Source organism: Phyllostomus discolor, chromosome 5, assembly GCF_004126475.2.
Source record: "Phyllostomus discolor isolate MPI-MPIP mPhyDis1 chromosome 5, mPhyDis1.pri.v3, whole genome shotgun sequence".
Classification (NCBI taxonomy): domain Eukaryota; kingdom Metazoa; phylum Chordata; class Mammalia; order Chiroptera; family Phyllostomidae; genus Phyllostomus; species Phyllostomus discolor.
In genome coordinates this window covers 87382861-87406213 of record NC_040907.2, presented here as the reverse complement: position 1 = coordinate 87406213, position 23353 = coordinate 87382861, and the positions used below count along the sequence as shown (strand labels likewise).

Below are 23353 nucleotides of genomic sequence, written 5' to 3'. Positions count from 1 at the left end.
GAAGGGAGTGCCAATGAGCCCAGGCTGGGCTTTGGTTGTTTTCCCTTTAACACAGCAGGCTAGGAAACCCTACAACTCAGGGTCCCCAGATGGAGGGGCTGGGGCAGTGACGGAGACTGGAAAGTTTTACTGAAAAGCACAGCTCACACTGGGCAAGCCCCTGGTTACATCCTGAGGAAATCCAGCCAGTCACAGGAGGCTTACGCCTGGGCTGACATCTCTGGTGCTGCCAGCCCTGCCTCCGCTCCCTGGTAGTACAGGCAAGGTGCACACTGGGGCTTCCACTGCGGTTTAAGCCAATTTGCTGCTGGTTATAGCTATCCACACGGTGCAATGTGTTGTTCCTGTCACTTACTACAGGGGGAGAGTCATGTGAGTGTGCTTTCAGCTTTGCTACTGGCAAAAAACATTTTGAAGAAGGCATTGTTTCTAGATGAGTAGAATTATTATTCCCTATACTTCCTCGTCCCCTCCCTGACATGAATAGTGATTTCAGCTTTAGCAAACTTCACTTCAAAAATAGGCAAAGCAAAAGAAACAATAAAGCTCTAATGCTCTACAACCCATGATTCTCCTCCAAATGTCACAATGCGAAAGCACCCGAGACCTTTCTCAGCACATTAGCAGGCAATACAAGGCCATTCCCAGCTATTAGACTATTTTGAAATAAACTCAAATTACTGGGGAGCATGGTAGGCTCCACATAATTCCTCCATTTCAGTTTCTCATGAAACTGTATCCCTGTGATTGGGAACTCCTGCTACCATTCAAAATTAACAAAGGATGCAGACACTGTTGATGAAACATTAATGACCAATTTGTGAATGTTCTAGGACCCCCTTCGTTCACCACGGGCTCATCAATGCAGCATTCTCTGGTCTCTTACTTCATTCTTTCAATTATTTAGCATCCATTAACCCACAGTAATCTGAGCTCCAAGCAACCTTTCACCCACATTCCTCCCCCTCTAGGGATTTCATTCTTTTCATTCACCCTGTGATCCTTCTAACTGCAGTGGTCAGTCAACCTTTGCCTTAAGGCAGGAAGCTCAGTTAGAAATCATGCATGGCAATGACCACTAGATGACAGAAGCTAGAGGACCTTTTCTAGGCTGTCCCATTGCACTGGAGGGAAATGTACCTGAATATGAGATCCAGGGGTACCTCAGTCTGTGAATTCTTCAGACCCACTTTAACTGGGCTTCCTTAATTCAGCCACTTGGTAAATATTTTCTGAGCGCCTACAGTGTTCCCAGCATGATGTCAGTGGGCAGCAGAAGCATAAGCAGATAAAGAGCAACACGGTGTGGTCATAGCTGCAGTGGAGGACTGAGCTCCTTCTGATGACATAAACATGAGGCCGCCTTCCCGTAAGCGAAGTGCGGAGCCATGCAGGAAGGATGACTTGGGGGATATGGAAAGAACACCCCCCTCACTACCTATTACAGACTCAAATGTCCATGGGCAACCAAGACTGAGTCCAGAAGGTGCCCTGAGTGCGCTTTCTTCACAATGTCCTGACACCCACTGGGGTTGCATTTCTGGTCTTAAACAGAAAGCCCCTGACCTGGCCTCTCCTTCATTCTGGCCACTCGGCATCTCTGGAAAATGGTAACACAGTAAATGACACTGCTACTACTGAGAAAGTAGCAGTAGCAGATGGTATGAGATAGGTGCACACAAAATGTTCCAGGAGAGGGCGGGGCGGAGTTCTTGGCAGAGGAATGTTGTCTGACTGTTGTCATTTGAGCTGGCCATTGCATGATGATTCTTTCCAATAAAACTAATAAAGGTAATGACAACCCCTACTCTCACCTTAATAGCAACTACTACTGTTTACTGAGCAATTTTCTGAGTGCCAAGCACTTTACTCATGCTTTTTCTACTAGTAACAGCCCACTGAAAAAGGTGTTAACATCTCATTTAACAGATGGTAAAAGTGAGGCTCAAGGAGGCCAAGGTCAATGGCTGTTTTGCAATAGGGGTCCCTGAGGCACAGGAAGCTGGCTTCATGCTGCCGCCTTCATTTTTTCTACTTTTTACATATTTTTAAAAACAATTTCAGAAACATTAAAGGAGAAACCATTAACATGCTTACACTTTCCCAATCTTAATGCAAATGTTTTATGTGTTGACATGACAACATTTACAGTCCTTGCTCATATGCATCCACATGTTCGCACAGCTACGATGATTTTCTCTGTCCAGATTTAGCTTTCATTTCATCTAACTTTATTGTCTAAATACTTTCCCATGTGCTGTACTCTTCATAATTATCATCTTGATGGTGGGCTCAGGCCATCAAATATGCATGCCCCAAACAGGGACCTGCTGGCTCAGGAGAAAAGCTTGAAATTCCTCCCCCAAATCTTCACAGGAGAAAGCACAGCCCTAAGGGTGCACACATCCATTATATGTTCTGGAGAAGGGTTTCTGGAGTGTGGTTAACCCAGGCAAGGATCCAAAAGATGATTTTAAAAGGAACAAAAGATCAACATTTCCACCACTTGTGTTTCAACTGTAGGAGTGGAGGAAGAGGAAAGAACCTGGGGCAGGCGCCATGTGGGGCTCGGGGACGGGTGATGCACGTGCAGCCTTTCCAAGCCAGGTCTGCAGAGGCTGGTGTGCCCTACTGTGGCAGTCACCTCACGGCTCACACTCACCTACCTTCCTTTCAATGACGTTCCTAAAACAATGATGATGACAATGACGATATAATCATTATACAAGGTAACACTTTCACAGCACTTTACACATGCCAAGCACTATTCCAACAGCTTCACCTGCACCGACTCACTCAATCTTTATAAGTACATATTATTATTATTATTATTCCTGTTTTACAGATGTGGAAACCAAGGCAATGAAGACACACAGCTCCTCCCCACAGCTAGTGGCTAAGTGACCTGGGCAGCTAGGATGAAGAGGCCACACACTGGAACCATTTTATAACATCTGCCCCAAAACTCGTATCTTGTTTTCCTCCATGCTCAAAACTTTTCTACCTCCTATTTATTATCAAATTCAGTTCTAACTCCTTACCCATTTTTCTGCTCTAGGAGCCTCCTCTTCCTGTAGTGTCCATCTCCCACTTCTCCAAACCCTGGAAACAACTTTCTATGATGCCTCCTAACAACGGTGGCATTGAAGTCTCATGGAGGAAAGGAAAAGAGGATTGTAATTCACAGCACACAGCTAACGTAACTCCTCTTCTTATTAGTCTCTCTGCCTATTGTCCTTGAATTTCTACCCCAAAGCCCCCCCCACATTTTTCCCTTCCTTGGAGTTGAAGGTCATCCTATATTTCTGACTGAACCTCAAAGGTCTGGAAGGAGCAGTTTTGGAAGGGCATTCTTTTTGCTTCAGCTTCCTCCTAGGGTCTCTGAGTTTTTGAAGGAATAGTGTGTCGGTTGAGCATTTTTTCTCTTATGTACAGTTTGTTAGATATTGCTATTCTTGTGAGAATTAAAACAAACAGGTACATATTTCTATCATCTTTAGGCCCAGTCAGGCCCTATTTGTCACTAAACCTACCCTATCTCTTGAGCTAGCATGTAATCCAACCTGCAACACAAGAAACAACTCAGGGGCCATCTCTGATCCAACGCAGTGTTCTAAGAAGCCCCCTCTGAGCAGGGACAGGAAAACAGCCTGCCTCCTCCTGAACCCCACTCAGGGCTTTGACCACTTAGGACTTAACCCTAAGAGACTATGGCATGACCTGTACTTTTTACCTGGTATTACTCTCACTTGGAAAAATATCTTAAATTTTCTGTATGATCCTAAGCTTCTTAGAGGATGGCTTAACACTTTCCTTTCCTTTATATTCTCTGTAGTGCCTTGTGTAAAACCTGCCACTTCATAGATTTTCAGTAAATGTTTGATAAATGAATAAATGAGTTTTCCCAACAGGACCAATATGATTAATACATGAAGAATAAATTAACATAAAAATACCCACATTATAACTCTTAGTTCATATAATAAGGCAAAAAATAAAAAGGTGTATGAATTAGAAAGAAATAAAATTCTCTTATTGACAGATGACATGATTTGCCTACAGAGAAAATCCTAAAGAATCTATTAAAAATTGCTACTAAACTTAAAAAGGTAGAAAAAATACAAAGTCAATATTAAAAATCAATTATACTTCTATAAACTGGTGATGAACAATTTATATACATGAAAACTAATGTAATACAAATAGTACCATTTGCAATAGCATCAAAAACATGAAATAGTAGGAATAAGTCTTAGAAAATTAATGCCAGATATATATGCTGAAAAGTGAGAACATTGATAAAATAAGTTAAAGAAGATGTAATTAATGGTGAGAAATACTATAGTCATGATTGAAAGACTCAAAGTATTGATGTCAATTCTTCCCAGACTAATCTATATATTCAACACAGTTCTAATAAAAATCTGAGCAGAAATTTTTGTAGCAATAAACAAGCTGAATTTAAATTTTTATGGAAAAGCAAAGGAACACCCTAAACAACTATTTAAGTTGAAGAGCTCACACTACTTGATTTCAAGATTTATTATGAAGCAATAGCAACAAGCCAGTGTATTAAAGAAATGATATAGATAGATGTAATATGAAGATAGAAAACACACACTATGACATATGTGCCAACTGCTTTCTGAAACAGGTAAAAATGCAATTCTGTGGAGAAAGGACAGTCTGATATTCAACACAGTGCTAGAACAGTTGGATATCCTTAAGCAAAAAGATAAAAAGGAACCTCAATTTGCATCTCTCACCTGTTGCAAAAATTAACTCAAACTGAATTTAAGTGTAAAGCCTGAAACTACAAAACATCTAGAAGAAAATCTCTGTGATTTAGGATAAGGTAAAGATTTCTTAGATACAACACCAAACATACGATCCATAAAAAATGTGATAAATTGGACCCTAAAAACAAGGAAATGAGGGGGTGGGGGGTAGGAGGAGGAGTGCAAAGGGGGGAAATGGGGCATATCTGCAATAGTGTCAATAATAGAAAATAAAACTAAAAACTAAAGTAAATAAACCTATAAAAGATATGAACAAAGTTCAACAATACATATGGCAAATAAGCACATAAAAAGATATTAAATATCACTGGAAATTAGCAACATGGAAATTAAAAGCACAATAACTTATCACTACATCTATTAGACAAGCTAAAAAACAAATGAACAAACCAACAAACATAAAAAAACTGACAATACCAAGTGCTGGTGAGGATGTAGAGCAACTGAAACGATCATACATTGTAGGTGGGAATGTAACATGGCTCCGCCACTCTACAAAACAGCATGGAAGTTTCTTACGAATTTAACGTACATTTATCGACTTCCAGCCAAGAAGGAGGCATAGGTAGACACACTGTGCCTCCTTGCACAACCAAGATAGGGACAGCAACAATTTAGAAACAGAATAGCAACCAGAACTGACAGTAAATTGAACTGTATGGAAGTTGGACAACCAAGAAGTTAAAATAGACATGTTCATCCAGACCGGTAGCAGGGCTGGAATCGGGCAGCCAGGCGCAGGTCACAGTGCAGAGACCAGAGAGAGTTGGGACTGGGCGCATAAGGCATCCAGGGTGCACAAGACCACAGCAGGCAGACCCTGAGCGCAAAAGCAGCAGCTGGCAGACCTCGGCTGAGGGGTAGCAACCAGCAGACCCAGCGAGGTGGCCAGTGTGAAGCAAGGCACTGTGCGCAACCTAGGATCACAGTGCTGGGAAATAGAGCCTTGAGGCACTGAGAGAAAACACCTGTGGAGGTTGAGGCACAGGGAGAGAATCCCAGCCTCACAGGAGAGGTCCTTGGAAAGTCCCACAGTGTGCACAAGCCCACCCACATGGGAATTGGCACCAGAGGGATCCAGTTTGCTCGGGGGAAGCAGTGGAAGGGACTAAGGTTCCACGGTGAGCAGAGCAAGTGCCACTGTTCCCTCTAGGACCCCACCCCCACATACAGTGTCACAACCTAGCAACTGGGTTGCCCCACCCTGGTGAACACCTAAGGCTCCACCCCCATATGTAACAGGCGCAACAAAATTAAAAAAATGGCTCAAACGGAAGAACAAATCAAAGTGCCAGAGCCACTTTTAACTGACCAAGAGATAGCCAACCTATCAGATGCACAGTTCCAAGCACTGGTGATCAGGATGCTCATAGAACTGGTTGATTTTGGTCACAAATTAGATAAACAAATGAAGGCTATAGTAAGTGAAATGAAGAAAAATGCACAGAGAACCAATAGTGATGGAAAGAAGGCTGGATCTCACATCAATGGAGTGGACCAGAAGGAAGAAAAAAACATATAACCAGACAAGAATGAAGAAACAAGAATTCAAAAAACTGAGGAGAGGCTTAGGAACCTCCAGGACATCTTTAAACGATCCAATATCCGAATTATAGGGGTACCAGAAGGGGAAGAGGAAGAGCAACAAGTGGAAAACTTATTTGAACAAATAATAAAGGAGAACTTCCCCAATTTGGCAAAGGAAATAGACTTCCAGGAAATCCAGGAAGCTCAAGAGAGCCCCAAAGAAGTTGGACCCAAGAAGAAACACACCAAGGCACATCATAATTACATTAGCCAAGATTAAAATGAAGGAGAGAATTCTAGAAGCATCAAGAGATAAGGGGACAGTCACCTACAAAGGAGTTCCCATCAGACTGTCAGCTGATTTCTCAAAAGAGACCTTACAGGCAAGAAGGGGCTGGAAAGAAGTATTCCAAGTCATGAAAGGCAAGGACCTACATCCAAGACTGCTCTATCCAGCAAAGCTTTCATTGAGAATGTAAGGGCAGATAAAGTACTACTCAGATAAGGCCAAGTTAAAGGAGTTCATCATCACCAAGCCCTTATTTTATGAAATGTTAAAAGGACTTATCTAAGAAAAAGAAGAAAAACATGTATAGTAAAATGACAGCAAACTCACAATTATTAACAACCACACCTAAAACAAAAACAAAAACAAACTAAGCAAACAACTAGAACAGGAACAGAACCACAGAAAGGGAGATCACATGGAGGGTTAGCAACAGGGGAGTGGGAGGAGGAGAGAGGAGGAAAAGGTATGGAGAATAAGTAGCATAGACAACAGGTAGAAAATAGACTGGGGGAGGGCAAGAGTGGTAAGGGAAATGTAGAAGCTAAAGAACTTACGACACATGGACATGAACTAAAGGGGGAGAATGTGGGTGGGAGAGGGTGTGCAGGGTGGAGGGGAATGAAGGGGGAAATGGGACAACTGTAATAGCATAATCAATAAAATATATTAAAAAATACATTTACCATATGACCCAGCAGTCCCATTCTTGGATATTTACCCCAGTGAAATGAAAATGTGTTCACAGGAACACCTGCCTGTAAATGTTTAGAGCTGCTTTATTTATATTTGTCCCAAACTGAAACAACCCAAATATCCATCACCTGGGAAATAGATGAACAAACTCTGATTCATTGATACAATGGAATATTACTCAGCAATAAAAAAGGAAAAACTACTAATATACAACGACATGGATTAATCTCAAAGGCATCACACTAACTGAAATAGATCAAGTTCAAAAAGTTAAATATCATATGATCCCACTTATTTGGCAGTCTGGTGGAGGCAAAGTTATAGGATGCTGTAAGGCTGAGGGTGGGAGGTAAGGTCGGCCAGGAGAGTACACACAGAAATGGGGGTTTTCTGGCAGATGATCGGACTGTTCTATAACATGGCTGACAATGATTATATGACTGTATATGATTATGAAAACTAATAGAAATGTCCACAAAAGGTCGATTTTTACTGTATGTAAATATACCATACTTTAAAAATACAAAAAAATAAGGTAAAGAAAAGTTTAAGTTTGTTGGATACTTGAAAAACAAGACCACTTTCTGTCTGGCCTTGGTCTACCAGGTAATTTTAGAAAAACATGCTTTTTTTTTTTTTTTAAGTCACCTAAGCTGTACTTTAGCAGCATTTATGGAAAATACCCACAGGAATCCACAGAACTAGTCTCTTCTGTTTGTCTGCTGCACACACTGATAATTTTTCCACACGACTCTCGCTCTTATCTTCCCTTCAGCAGCCCCCAAAACTCCGCCCACAATCACCCCCATTTCTATCCATGGCGGCAGCTAGTGAAGCCACCCTGATCATGCCACTTGATGTGATTACTCCGCCTGTGAATTGCCACTGCACTGTGAGGCCTCCAGCATCCGCATTCTGCCTAATCAGCACCCACGGGCCTATCTCAAGGTCTGTGTTTACTAATGATATTACGATAATATTACTGCTCACTCACATTACTGAAGATCTACCTTGTGCCAAGTGCAGCACAGGCACTTTACATTGGGAGTTCCTCAATCCAACAAGGTGAGTAGGTGGTGTATATTCTACCTTGCAGAATTTATCTGAATAATATCTACCTGGTCTGTCACCTGGCAGAGCAGCACTCCAGGTGCGGACTGAGCTGTGCTCCTGCTGGACATAGTCTAGGGAGATTTCCTGACCCTCCTTCTCCATTAGGCTGTGGCCTCTGTCTCTCTCCCAACTCCTTTCCTTCTTGGCTCAGGCAATAGCCCAGGGACTCAGAGTTCGCCTTCCAAGACACTTCATGTGCTCAGGCAATCCTGAGACTCACAGCATGAAGACATTACTACACCATGCTCATGTATTTTTTTTTTTTCCTGAATGCCACAAAGGGAAGAAATGATGGCTATAGAAGGAGTTCCCATATCACTTACTGCAGGTCAACATTGTGTTTGCTCCTTGTCCCTGGTTATATGCCAGGTCCTGGCAGCTCCTTTTCATCACAGAATCCAGAATCAATCTGCAATTCTTGGACCTGGGGAGGGGCAGCAGTGGCTGCCACCTCAGGTCTCTAATAGCTGACAGGCCTGTGCCAACCTCTTCCTTAGGAAAAGGGTCCACCTGGTGGAAGCTACCTAATCTGGCAGATTCCAAACCCCTGTAAGAGAGAACTGAAATTGTGCAGTGTGGAGAAAAGTGCAGTGGAATTTAAAACACTGGCCTGGTGTGATCTCCCATGTAACCCTCAGGGACAACCCTTCCCTTTGCAGAGTCCACTCTTCCTCTGGCAGGTCCCTGCACAGTGGGCTGTGCAGCACGTGCTCCGTAGGGCGCTTCCGCTGACCTGAGGGAATGTGCCGGTGACCAGCAGGGACCCTCACAACCCAGACCACCTGCTGTAGATGCTTTCAAAAATCATTTCGAGTCACATTTTGGCCCAAGGCCTTTTTTCAAGAGGAAAGCCTAGAGCCTCCCAATTTTATTTTATTTCTTACTTCTTGTTCAAAGAACAATCACATACGATAAAAATATCTTCCTCAGGCAAGGAAAATTTAATTCAAACATTCTTAAGAATAGATTCAACAACTTTTTCCTCACAAACAAAATAAAAAACAAACTTGCTTCATTTTTTGTTTCCCCCAATTACATAAGGAAAGAAAAAAAGGAAACAGGGAGTATTTACATGAAATAGTTTTCACCTGCCCTGTAAACACGACTGAGAAACCTTCTAACAGCTACTTCATAGGCATTATCCTAACAACCTTCTGAGAGGGACGTTGTTGTTACGTCACATTACAGATAGACACTGAGACCTGGAGGGGTCAGTAACGTGTCTGAGGTCGCAGAGTTGTAGTGCACAAGGCAAAGACCTGAATCCACGCAGCCTCACCCCAAGGCCCATGTTCTTAACCTGGTGCATCAGTTGATGTTTGCATAGCTGTGGTCAGAATGAACTGAAGCTGCCTTTTGCAGCTTTGTGAAGAAATTAAAGAGGTGTTAGATTTCTTCTCCACTTTTACTTTCTTTTTATATTAAACCCAAGGTGCACACACTGGATCAGTCATGACCCATGGCTCCCAACACTATCAACTTTCATTTTGGCTCCATCCCCTTCAAGTCCTCACTGACTTTAAAATAAAACCTAGCTTCTTAAACTGGTCCAAAGGTCTAATCCAGTGTGGCCCTTGACTATCTTGCTGACCTACTCTCTCACCAGGTCCTGCTCACTCACTGTGCTTAGCAATCCAGTCTCTCTTTCCATTCCTTGAACATTCTTGTTTTAGAGCCTGAGCTACTGGCTCTAAAGTTTCAGCTTAAATGCTATCTTCTCCAACAGGCCTTTCATGACCATCCAACCTGAAACAGCCCCTCTGCCACACTGCCCTGCTTTATTTCGGTTTATGACTTGTCCTCCCCCTCTACAAGAAGAGTCTTGTGTAGGTCAAGCTGTGTATCTATGCAGCCTACTGTGAACCAGTGATAGCCATTGCTCTTGGCTGACCATACAATCCAGAACTTCTACTAAAGCCCACAGTAAGGTCTTTGTATTGAAGCCTGAGAGAGCATCCACATACAAGGGCACTGACTGTACAGTCATAATTGCTTTGCTTGGCTTTTCCAAAGAAGGCTCTTCTATTTTCAAAATCTCATGTTAGCATGTAAGTGCTTTCCTTCAGCCACAGGGAGCCTTTTCTTCAGACAAGTACAACTGAATCAGTAGGTGGGGGTGGGGAGGTAGGCGGCAAATTTCAGACCCTGACTATGACGTAAACAATGAGTTCTGCACACATTGGAAAAGCTCCATGTGTCATTGGAAATGCTCCTGTGGTCTTCCAGAGGAAGCCTGGGAGACATATATTGGTTTAGAAGAACCAAAGATTCAATGTTAACAGGAAGATTCGAGATAAAATTTCCCTGTTCTTGCAACACACTGAACTTAAATCTAATAAACCAGAATTTAATTAAAACATTTTATTTTCATATCCAAGAAAGGAACCACATTGCTGTGGGCTGAGAGTCAGATTTCACAGGCTGAGCAGGAATAGGCTCAACTTTCATTAACAGTTCAGTTAGGAGAGGAGACCTGGGGCCACAAACTGGGAGCGGTGTGGGGAGGAAAAGGCAAAGTAACATTGGTTCAAAAAGATAAAAGAGGTTTTGGTTAAAAGAAAAAATGCAGGCTGCATTCTGAATGGTCACCCTTGAACTTGATATTCTAAATGTGCCCCGTTGTACTCCCACATATCACAGCCTCTTTCACCTTGTTTATTGTTCAACAGTGGGATCCTCTGAAAACAGGGAAGTCACTAAATTTCTACCTGCAAAAATGTGGCCAACACTGGTGTCACAGGGAATCTTCAGAAGAAGGTACACAATAATGAGCACATGGTATTCACACACTCAGTATCTACTTAGTGAGCTCCTCCCATGGGCCAGGCTGGGGCAGGCGGGCTCTGAGGACCCAGTGGCAAACTACACAGACCTGTCTGGCTCCTGCCCTCAGGAAGTTTCCAGTCTAGCACAAATGAGTTGAGTGAATTATTCACAATTCATATAAAAATAGAATGTTCTCTTAATTATTGATACCTCATTTCCATCCCTTTGTAATATAAGGGAAATAAAATATGGTAGAGAGAGCACTGTTGCACTCTTCGGAGGCATCTGACTAGAGTGTTTAGGAAAGCAAGCCCTCTTGATGAATAATGGCTCTAGGCAATGTTCACCGATGGCAAAAACCACTAGGTAAAAAGCTGACCGAGGAACTGTATCACAGATATATTAAGCTGAAAACCCCCAAATCTACTGACTAGTCTTAAAAGAATAAAGAGAGAGACATAGGGAAGTACAGAACACCACCCATGGAGGAGTTTTGTCTCCCTCCCAAAATCAAATTTAAATCTGAACAAGCCTCTAGGTTCAATACCAGTTGTAGGAAATGCAGAGGACTGCAGAACTGCTGAATGACACCATAGGGATGCAACTGCAAAGTTTTAGAATGTGGGCAACTCCACAGGACAAACAACCCAACTTCTTTAACACCAAGAGTTACCGAAAAGAGGGGACAAGGAAACATAGTTTAAAAGGGACCTAAGTGTCGTATCAACCAAATGCAAACATGGGGCTTGTCTGGACAAGGATTCAATCAAAAGGTGAAAAAAGAAAGTATGAAACAAACAAGGAAAACAGGAAAATCTGCACTGACTGCATATTTGATAATTAAATAATTTTTTTTGGTTGTGATAAAAATATTGTGGTTATTTTTTGAAAAGTGCTTTGGTCAGTTATATGCAAATACATGAGTATTTATGGATGAAATGGGATTAGCTTCAAAAGAACAGGGGAGAAAATAAGTACATAAAATGATGTTCAACATTATTAGCATTATTATTATTCAGCAATAAAAAGAAATGAAGTATTAATACCTGCTACAACATGGGTAAACCTCGAAGGCATTAGGTTAAGTAAAAGAAGCCAGTCACAAAGCACCACATATTATATGGCTCCATGTACATAAAATGTCCAGAACAGGCAAATCTATAGAAATGAGAAGCAGATCAGTGGTTACCTAAGGCTGGAGTGGGGGGAGAGAGACGATATTGGGGGGTGACTGATGGCTAAGAGTTCTTGGGTTTCTTTTAGGGTAAAGCAAATATTCTAAAATTCATTGTGGTGAGAGGTACACAACTCTGTGACTATGCCAAAAGCAACTGAGACTGATATGTAGATTTCCGGCAAAGATGGAGGTGTAGGTAGATATACTTTGCCTCCTTGCACAACCAAAAGAAGGACAATGACAAATTTAAAAACAAAAAACAACCATAACTGACAGAAAGTCAAACTGTATGTAAGTTCAACAACCAAGGAGTTAAAGAAGAAACACTCATTACCACTGGTAGGAGGGGTGGAGAAAGGCAGTTTGGGGGGGGGTGGGCGGTGGAGGACCGGGTGATCCCACATTTGTGTGTACATAAACTGGGAGGAACAACTGGGTAATGAGACAGACCACGCAACCTAGGGTTCCAGCTCGGGGAAATAAAGCCTCAAAACCTGTAACTGAAAAAACCTGGGGGAATTACACAGGAAGAAACTCCCAGTCTCACAGGAGAGTTCATGGAGAGACCCATGGGGTCCGAGAATGTACACAAGCCACCCACCTGGGAATCAGCACCAGAAGGGCCCAATTTGCTTGTGGGTAGCAGGGGAAGTGACTGAAAGCAGGCCGAGAGCCAAGCAAGCAGCATTGGTCCCTCTTGGATGCCTCCTCCACATACAGCACCACAACCCAGTGATGCTGTGGCAAATACCTAAAGCTCTGCCTTATGTAACAGGCACAGAGATGAAAAAATATGGCCCAAACGAAAGAACAGATCAAAGCTCCAAAAACATAACTAAGTGATGAAGAGATAGCCAACCTATCAGATGTACAGTTCAAAACACTGGTAATCATGATGTTCTCAGAAATAGTTGAGTATGATAGCAAAATAGAAGAAAAAGTGAAGGCTATGAAAAGTGAAATAAAGGAAAATGTACAGGGAACCAACAGTGATGGGAAGGAAACTGGGACTCAAATCAACGATTAGGAGCAGAAGGAAGAAATAAACATTTAGCCAGAACAGAATGAACAAACAAGAATTCGACAAAATGAGGAGAGGATTAGGAACCTCCAGGGCAACTTTAAACATTTCAACATCCGAATCATAGGGGTGCCAAAAGAAGAAGTGAAAGAACAAATGGAAAACTTATTTGAAAACATAATGAAGGAGAACTTCCCCAATCTGCCAAAGGAAATAGACTTCCCGGAAGTCCAGGAAGCTCAGAGAGTCCCAAAGAAGTTGGGCCCAAGAGGAACACACCAAGGCACAACATAATTACACTACCCAAGATTAAAGATAAGGAGAGAATCTTAAAAGCAGCAAGAGAAAATGAGCGAGTTACCTACAAAGGAGTTCCCGTAAGACTATCAGCTGAATTTCTCAAAAGAAACTTTGTAGGCAAGAAGGGTCTGGAAAGAAGTATTCCAAATCATGAAAGGCAAGGACCTACATCCAAGATTGCTCTATCCAGCAAAGCTTTCATTTAGAATGGAAGGGCAGATAAAGTGCTTCTTAGATAAGGTCAAGTTAAAGGAGTTCATCATCACTAAGCCCTTGTTATATGAAATGTTAAAGGGACTTATCTAAGAAAAAGAAGATGATCAAACTATGAATAGTAAAATGACAACAAACTCACAACTAACAACAACTGAACTGAAAACAAAAACAAACTAAGCAAACAACTAGAACAGGAACAGAATCACAAAAATGGAGATCACATGGAGGATTGTCAGCGGAGAGAGGGGGAAGAATGGAGGAAAACATACAGGGAATGAGAAGCACACATGGTAGGTACAAAATACACGGGGTAGGTTAAGGATAGTACAGGAAATGGAGAAGGCAAAGAGCTTATATGTACGACCCACGGACATGAACTAAGAGGGGAGAATATGGCTGGGGGTGATGGGCAGAGTGGAATAAAGGGGAGAAAAAATGGGACAATTGTAACAGCTTATTCAGTAAAATATATTAAAAAATAAAAGCAATGAAATTGTGCACTTAAAAGCAAGAATCAGATGAGACTGGGCACACAGGACCAGAGTCATGGAAATAAACGGACACTGATGGAGGCAGGGAGGACAATGGGGGAAAGAAGGGGAACGTATACAGAGGACCCATGGAAAAGGACAATGGGGTGGGGATTGTCTTTGGGAGCCGAGGTTGGATGGGGTAGGGGAGAGAAACGGGTGGGAAAATAGGGAGAACTGTAACTGAAAATAAAAAATACACAATAAAAAAAGAAAAAAAACAAGAATCGTTGTTGGGAGGGAGTGGGTAAGGACATAGGTGAAATATAATAGACCACATGTTGAGGAAGGTTTTGAATGTATAGGTTCCACTGCCAGCCTCTCCAGGTCAATACCTGGCCCTGCCGATTACTAGCTATATGACTTTGGGCAAGATAATTACCTTCTTTTAGTCTTAGTTTCCTTAAATGGAAAATGGGAGTAATCTGTAGGTTTGTACAGACGAAATGAGGCTGACACACATAAAACATGTGCAACAGTGTCTGGCACATGTAAAACACTCAATAAACAGTAACTTTTACTATTTTCAACTACTTTTCTCATACCATTTCCTTTGGAAATATGTTTCTTCAGTATCTGCCTCAGAAATCAGTTATTGTGACTTTTCCTGATGTTTTGCTGCCTTTGTCCTTTTCAGTTGTTATGATTTTCCTCAACAAGGTATTATCCTTCAAAGATTTCATTTACTGTGTGACTTGGTTTGTTTTTGGTTTCAGGCTAAAGATGAGGAGCAGCAAAAAGAGATATAAAAAGTCTGACTGCAGCCATATCAATCAACTCTGCCAGAAGGCCTGACCCCTGACCCCCAAGGGCCACAAATACTGGAACAGCAGAGGCTAACCCCATAGACGACCCCTTCTGACCCCCTTCCTTCAGTGGTGCTTTGGAATCACACTGGTTCAGCGGTGGCAGCACTTCATTCACAGCCTGCCAGTGTCTCCTCTGGATTCCGCCTCAGTTCCACTCGTACCCCAACCAGGGCCTCCTAAATTAGCAAAGTGCTTTGGCTCTTTTTAATAACAAAGGCCCTGCATGAGCCTAAATCAGTAAAACTATGATAAATATTTTATAAATGGCACTCTGAAAGCACAGCTCGGACTAACACCACATACAATGGAATTTCTATGCTCACTTATGCTCACCACACAGAACTGCAGCATTTTTTCCATTCAAGTTTGCTCCAAAACAGATTTAAAAATTGTTTTTATTGTATTATACATATCAACTGCACAAGGCAATCAGCCAAGTAGAAATTTAAACATATGGACTAAATCTCCTGGCTTTGAAAAACATGGCAGAGCAAGACAGCGACATGCTCTCGTGCTCTGCTCTCTGGGACTGCCACCATGGACAGGTGTGTGCCATGCCTGGGTCACCTTCTTCCTGGGGGCCATCAGGTCAAGGAGCCACCCCCATCTTTGCAATGACCTGTTCAAATATGCAAAGGTTCTTGTGAAGCACCATCTTAAAGCAGTGCTACTTAGCATTCTCTCCACCCTGAGAAATGCTCCCTTGCATGTAGGACCTTCCCCACGGGCACACCCAGGACTGCCGAGACAGTCGGCAGAGCTGAGCGTGTGTGGCCGTGTGCATCTGACATGTTACCAGTGTGGGGGGGAGATCCCTGTGGTCCCTGAAAAGCAGATGTAAAGTAAATGTAGTAATCAGATTTGTTTTCCTAAGTGTCGATTTTTCCAGACTTCCATCCCATTTGTAAGGTAAGCAAACAGGACCTACAAAAGAATGACCACAAATAAATTTTATTTTACTGTTTTAATATCTAGACTTTATAAATTTTCGACATTTGCTAAAATGAATAGCATTCTTCCGATTCACTTGCATAATCTCCAGCTTCCTCTGACTTACTAACTGAAACAGAAATGTGTATTGAGTTATTTACTCAGATACAACATTGACTTGATGTTTTGTAAACGAAATGCTGCCACCTCTGAGAACACAATGTACTGTTCTCAGCTACAGTGTATGTCTTGCTTTCTTGTCAAAATGTGTCCATTCCCAGGTAAAGGTAAAAAGAACAAAGGTTAAAAAAAATCACAAGCAGACAGTTCTACTATAATGCCAAATTGCCATGAGCATTTAAGTTCTGTGGTCCTCACTAAAAGCCGGGACAAGACAGGGAGCAGGTTATACACCAAACGTGGCTCTTTCCCTTCCTTCCAGAAAGCTTATTGGAATGGAAGGATCACAATGGTGACGGTGAGAGTTTCATGGGTACGCTTGTCACGTGCTCCTTTTCAGGGAGAGGTACTGGAACACATTCAGGCATGTGAATCTGTGGCCTGAGCTTTGGGACCAAGATGCTCAGTCACAGTTCCCTTGGTGCTCACCTGACAGTGTGCCTGTCTGACCACAGCAGCTGCAGAGCCACAGCTGGGAGGAGTGCAGGCTCTCTCCAGCTCCCATCAACAGGACAGGACTGATGGCAGGTGCTGGGGGCAGGCAGGTGCTGCAGCAGAGACGTTATAGTCAGACATATGCTTCAGTTTGAACTGTGGTGCTGGCAGTTTCTAGCTGTGTGATTGGGATTGTGAATTCACATCTCTGGGCCTCCAAGTTCTCATGGGAACAATAGGACTCTTCTGGATTTCAAAGTTGTTGAGGAGATGGAAAGTGAAGAGCCAGTGCTCAAAGGGGCAGCAGCAAGGGCAGCAACAGAAGCCTGGGTTGAGGAGTAGAGGCCCACACAATCCCCAAGGGACCCCTTGGCAGCGGGACACCCAGCCCTGCTGTCCCCCTCTGGATGATGCCACCCCACGCTGTCACAGCAGACGAGGAGGCTTGCAAACAGCAGGACCCCACAGAGACTGACTTTATCTCAAGGGGTGACTCAGGCTGAAAGCACAGGTTGATCTGATTTGTGTGAATTAAGTGATTCAGAATTAAGTGATTCAGGTTTTAAACATAATTTTTTTTAAACCTAAGTTAATTACACAATTTGAACGCTGTGGAGCCCCTAACATCTCTTGCACTGTCAGGAAGGGCTGTCATAGTAAGCAAAGGAAGGAGGAGAAAAAGGGCCACCTACTTTCACTGTGCTGGACATTTTATTTCAATGCCTTTTTAATATTCAAAACAACCTTGTGAAGTAAAAAAGTTTCAATGTTTTTCTAATATTTATCACCTTTATTTTAAATGTTATTTAGTTGTAAGTTTAATTGTGTTCATAAACTATTTATGTCAGAAGAGTTGTAGAGACACAGAATTGCAAATCTAGTACACAGCTCCCATATATTTGCATACCCAGTCTCCTTATTAACATCTTACATTAGTCTAACTTACATTTGTCACAACTAGTGAACCAATACTGACACATCAATATTAACTAAAGTTCACACTTTAAAAAATTTTTTTAGATATATTTTATTAATTATGCTATTACAGTTGTCCCATTTCCCCCTTCACTCCCCTCCCCCCTGCACACCCCCTCCCACCCACATTCCCCCCCTTTAATTCATGTCCATGTGTCATAAGTTCTTTAGCTTCTACATTTCCCATACTATTCTTGCCCTCCCCCTGTCTATTTTCTACCTACCATCTATGCTACTTATTCTCTGTACCTTTTCCCCCTCTCTCCTCCTCCCACTCCCCTGTTGATAACCCTCCATGTGATCTCCATTTCTGTGGTTCTATTCCTGTTCTAGTTGTTTGCTTAGCTTGTTTTTGTTTTTGTTTTAGGTGTGGTTGTTAATAATTGTGAGTTTGCTGTCATTCTACTATACATGTTTTTTATCTTCTTTTTCTTAGATAAGTCCCTTTAACATTTCATATATTAAGGGCTTGGCGATGATGAGCTCCTTTAAGTTGACCTTATCTAAGAAGCACTTTATCTGCCCTTCCATTCTAAATGAAAGCTTTGCTGGATAGAGCAGTCTTGGATGTAGGTCTTTGCCTTCCATGACTTGGAATACTTCTTTCCAGCCCCTTCTTGCCTGTAAGGTCTCTTTTGAGAAATCAGCTGACAGTCTGATGGGAACTCCTTTGTAGGTGACTATCCCCTTATCTCTTGATGCTTCTAGGATTCTCTCCTTCATTTTAATCTTGGCTAATGTAATTATGATGTGTCTTGGTGTGTGCTTCCTTGGGTCTAACTTCTTTGGGACTCTCTGAGCTTCTTGGACTTCCTGGAAGTCAATTTCCTTTGCCAGATTGGGGAAGTTCTCCTTTATTTTTTGTTCAAATAAGTTTTCCACTTGTTGCTCTTCCTCTTCCCCTTCTGGTACCCCTATAATTCAGATGTTGGAATGTTTAAAGATGTCCTGGAGGTTCCTAAGCCTCTCCTCAGTTTTTTGAATTCTTATTTCTTCATTCTTTTCTGATTGTATGTTTTTTTCTTCCTTCTGGTCCACTACATTGATGTGAGACCCAGCTTTGTTTCCATCACTATTGGTTCTCTGTGCATTTTTCTTCATTTCACTTACTGTAGCCTTCATTTGTTTATCTAATTTGTGACCAAAATCAACCAGTTCTGTGAGCATCCTGATCACCAGTGCTTGGAACTGTGCATCTGATAGGTTGGCTATCTCTTGGTCAGTTAAAAGTGGCTCTGGCACTTTGATTTGTTCTTCTGTTTGAGCCATTTTTGTTAATCTTGTTGCACCTGTTACTTATGAGGGGCGGAGCCTTAGGTGTTCACCAGGGTGGGGCAACCCAGTTGCTGGGTTGGGACACTGTATATGGGGGCAGGGTCCAACAGGGAACAAAGGCGCTTGCTCCACTCTGTTGGATTTCAGTCCCCTTTGCCGCTTCCTACAAGCAAATGGGGCGTCTGGTGCTGGGTCCTGTGTGGGTGGGCTTGTATACTTTCTAGGACCCTGTGGGTCTCTCCAACAAACTCTCTTGTGAGGCTGGGAGTCTTTCCCGGAACCTCAACCTCCACAGGTGTTTTTAATGGGTGCTTTTAGGCTTTATTTCCAAGCGCTGGGGCCCTGGGTTGCGCGGTCTGTCTTGCTCCCCATTTTCGCCTGGTTTGTCTTCATGTGAATGTGTCCAAGGTCAGCCAGCAGCCTTGCATGCCTCACTGTATCTGCTTGTTGCTTCCCCATGCCTGGGGTCTGCCACCAGGGCCTGCTGGCTGCCGCCTGCTCCCTCTGCGCCCAGGTTTGCCAGCCACCACTTTTTCCTGCTTCAACCCCTCTCCACCGGCTGACTCTGCCCCTCTTACTGGTCTGGATGAATGGTTGTTGGGACTTGCATACAGTTTAATTTTCTGTCTGTTCTGGTTGTTTGTTTCTAAATTTTTGCTGTCCTTAATTTTGGTTATGCGAGGAGGCACAATGTATCTACCTACGCCTCCATCTTGGCCAGAAGTCTCTGAAGTCCGCATTTTATTTGAATTTCCTTCTTTTGGCCTGATGTCCTTTTTCTGTCCTGGGATCCCATCCAGGACCCCACATAACATTAGTTGTCATCTTTCTATAGGCTCCCCTAGGCTGTACCCACCTCTCAGGTTTTCCTTGTTTTTGATGACCTTGACTGTTTTGAGTAGTGCTGGTCAAGTATTTGGCATAATGTCCCTCAACTGGGATTTGTCTGAATCTCCCCGCCCGTTGTGATTAGACCAGGATTCTAGCTTTGGAAGGAGGACCACAGGGGTCAAGTGTCATTTTCATCACACTGTAGTATCCAGGGTGCATGCTACCGACATGACATGTCACGGCTGGTGCTGACCTTGACCAGCTGTCTGAGGTGCTGTCTGTCAGGCTTCTCCATGAGAGACTGCTGTTCCCCTCCACTCCCCACAGTACTCTGTGGAAGGAGGACACTATGCATTTTATTCGCCTATGGGGGTTGGGAGTTCTGCTCCTCCTTTCAAGGGTGAGGCATCTATCTATATTATTTGGAATTCTGCTTCATGGGAGATTTTCCTGTTCTTTTTCCATTAATTTGTGTATTCTTGTATTTTATTCAGTCTTTTATTTGTATTAATACAGGCTCATGAATATTTATTTAATACTTGAGGTTAAAATCCAACATTGCTTTATTTATTTTGTTTTTCAAACTGTTCCAACTGCGGCCTTTGGGAGCTCTTTCAGTTGGCTCCTGTGTCCCTTTGACACACCCCACCCCTCCCCAATGCGGTGGGTTTTTAGCACTTCCTTTTCTTCTGGCACTACAAGATCCTTTAGGCTCACCTTATAGATTTCCTGTCCAGTCCTACAGTCAGTCATTTCTCCACGGAGCGCTGGAGACTTACTTTTGAGTTCTGTTGGTCGGGACCAGGGCAGCCTTCAGTCTAGGGCTGTCTGTCCCCAGCACTGAGGTTTTCTCCTTCTGACCGCTGTCCCCAAGGTTTTTCTGCTGTGGCTGCTGGGAACACAAACTACTGCCCTGCATGACCTCAGAGATTGTTCTGCTTATTCCTTTCTGGTGGCTCTTTCCTCAGTCACTGGGATGTTCCCTCCACAGTGAGCTGACAACTGAGGGATCCTCACAGATCTCTGAGCTGGCTTTCTGGGCAGTACAGCCCTCTCAGACTCACCTTGTGAATTCCAGCTGCCTGAGTCTCTCAGATCCCTAATGTTGTCTCCTCAACTTGGAGACTCCTGGGCTCTGTTTGGTCCTGATCTTGTGTCATGGCCTAGGAACTTCTCCAGGCCACGGTGAGCTGGAGAACAGTAGGACTCACCCCATTGTTCCCCCCTCAGGGACTACCATCCTGTGTTATCTATGTTTGATGTCTGAACACCAGTTTCATACATCTTGTTTAGATTTCTAGTTGTCTAAGGTGGGAAGGTAAATTCAGTTCCTGTGATTCTACTCTTGGCCTGAGTAGAAGTTCTGAAATTCACTATATAGAGGGTCTCACTTAGAAATGTGACTGGATTTGCTGGATATAAATAGTACAAGTGAGTGACTCAGCTTTGACCACACAGCACATGGCTAAAATAATGGAGCAGGTTTAATCTGTCTGTACTACAATGAGGTTGCTGGAGGTATAAAATATAAATGGACTGAACTGGGAGGCTCTGAAAGCCCAGATGCCCTTCTGCATCTGCTGCAGGATGAGCAGAGCTGGCGCAGGGGGATGGCACCTCACCAGGTGCACGTACTCTTCTCAGGAGACAAGGCCTAGACCGGACAGCAGTGACATGAAAACAGCCCACATGTGTGATGTGCACACATCGAAGCAGCTTTAAAAACCCACAGGAGGATGATTGGCTTCACAGGATTTTCCCTTGTCCCAGGCAACCTGAGAAGTGCTGGTTAATATGAGTACTCACCAATAGTTTGAAAACTCACTCAGTTAACAAGGGCAAAATGTGGAAGATCATGGGTCAAAATGTCCCCCATGGGGCTTGCTTACTTAGCACCTTCCCTACATCTCAGCTATACCAGAGGGAGTCTAATACATACACACACACACACACACACACACACACACACACACCTCCTTACAGAACATATACAGGGACCCATAATTTTCTTCTAGGTCTCTCAATTTCATTTTCTTCAGGTCTTTGAGATCTTAGCCCCAAAACAGTGAGGCAGACTTTAAAGATCTGCAAACATTTTTAAAATCTAGGAACCTTGTATCAAAGAAAAAAAACACTTTCAGATATAAGAGCCTCAATCATTGTAAGGAATTTTCTTCATGCAGCTCATCATGCATATCAGTGTTCCCGGGATGGCAGATTCACCTGCAACACAGGACCATGAAAACATCTCCAAGCCAGTTACCGCCAGCACATTCTCCACCCTCCTTCAACTACGGTGGGTGGTGACGTCTGGGGTAGAAAAGCTACCAAGATGCAGTGACCTTCCCTGCTCTACTGGAAACCAAGTGCCAGGCCTTGTACGTGTCTGAGCATGGGGCACATGCATGGCATCTCTAGCCTCACTTCCATCTGTTCCACTACACACCTCCTACTACCCACACCATTCAGCCCATCCACAGCAAAAGGGCACTTAAAACCATGAAAACATGTATCCCCATCAAAAAGGAGGAGGCTCCTCATTAAAGAAGAGACTGTAAGAGACCATGAAATTGTTTGCTTCAGACATGGAGTTTCCTCAAGACTTGTTTATTGTGATATGTGGCAAGTTAGGAAGTAGCCTATTAAGGTAGATGGGACTAGCACCCTGGCTTTATTTATTTATTTTTAATATATTTTATTGATTATGCTATTACAGTTGTCCCATTTTCCCCTCGTCACTCACCTCCACCCTGCACACCCAGCTCCCACATACATTCCCCGCCTTTAGTTCATGTCCATAGGTTGTACATATAAATTATTTGGCTTCTACGTTTCCTATACTATTCTTACCCTTCCCCTGTCTATTTTCTACCTACCATCTATGCTACTTATTCTCTGTACCTTTTCCCCTTCTCTCCCCTTCCCACTCCCCTGTTGATAACCCTTCATGTGATCTCCATTTCTGTGCATCTATTCCTGTTCTAGTTGTTTGCTTAGTTTCTTTTTGTTTTAGGTGTCATTAATAATTGTGAGTTTGCTGTCATTTTACTATTCATATTTTTTATCTTATTTTTCTTAGATATGTAAATCCCTTTTACATTTCATGTAATAAGGGCTTGGTGATGATGAACTCCTTTAACATGACCTCATCTGGGAAGCACTTTATCTGCCCTTCCATTCTAAATGATAGCTTTGCTGGATAGAGTATTCTTGGATATAGGTCCTTGCCTTTCATGACTTGGAATACTTCTTTCCAGCCCCTTCTTGCCTACAAGGTTTCTTTTGAGAAATCAGCTGACAGTCTGATGGGAACTCCTTTGTAGGTAACTGTCTCCTTTTCTCTTGCTGCTTCTAGAATTCTCTCCTTCATTTTAATCTTGGATAATGTAATTATGATGTGCCTTGGTGTGTTCCTCCTTTGGTCCAAATTCTTTGGGAATCTCAGAGCTTCCTGGACTTCCTGGAAGTCAATTTCCTTTGCCAGATT

General features: G+C 42.9%; 1 protein-coding gene and 2 long non-coding RNA genes across 4 annotated transcripts in view; all 3 read right to left on the bottom strand.

Moving 5' to 3' along the window:
• Positions 1-23353, bottom strand: part of FARS2 (phenylalanyl-tRNA synthetase 2, mitochondrial) — a 555715-nt gene that overhangs the window by 41953 nt on the left and 490409 nt on the right. The gene's annotated exons all lie outside the window — the stretch shown is intronic.
• On the bottom strand, positions 339-19291 carry LOC118500738. Its single transcript, XR_004903324.1, has 3 exons — positions 19050-19291; positions 10107-10109; positions 339-350 (listed from the first exon to the last, which is right to left on the bottom strand). It is a non-coding gene; the product is annotated as an uncharacterized LOC118500738 (long non-coding RNA).
• Positions 15597-17785, bottom strand: LOC118500739. The gene is made up of 2 exons (XR_004903325.1): positions 17494-17785; positions 15597-16779 (listed from the first exon to the last, which is right to left on the bottom strand). It is a non-coding gene; the product is annotated as an uncharacterized LOC118500739 (long non-coding RNA).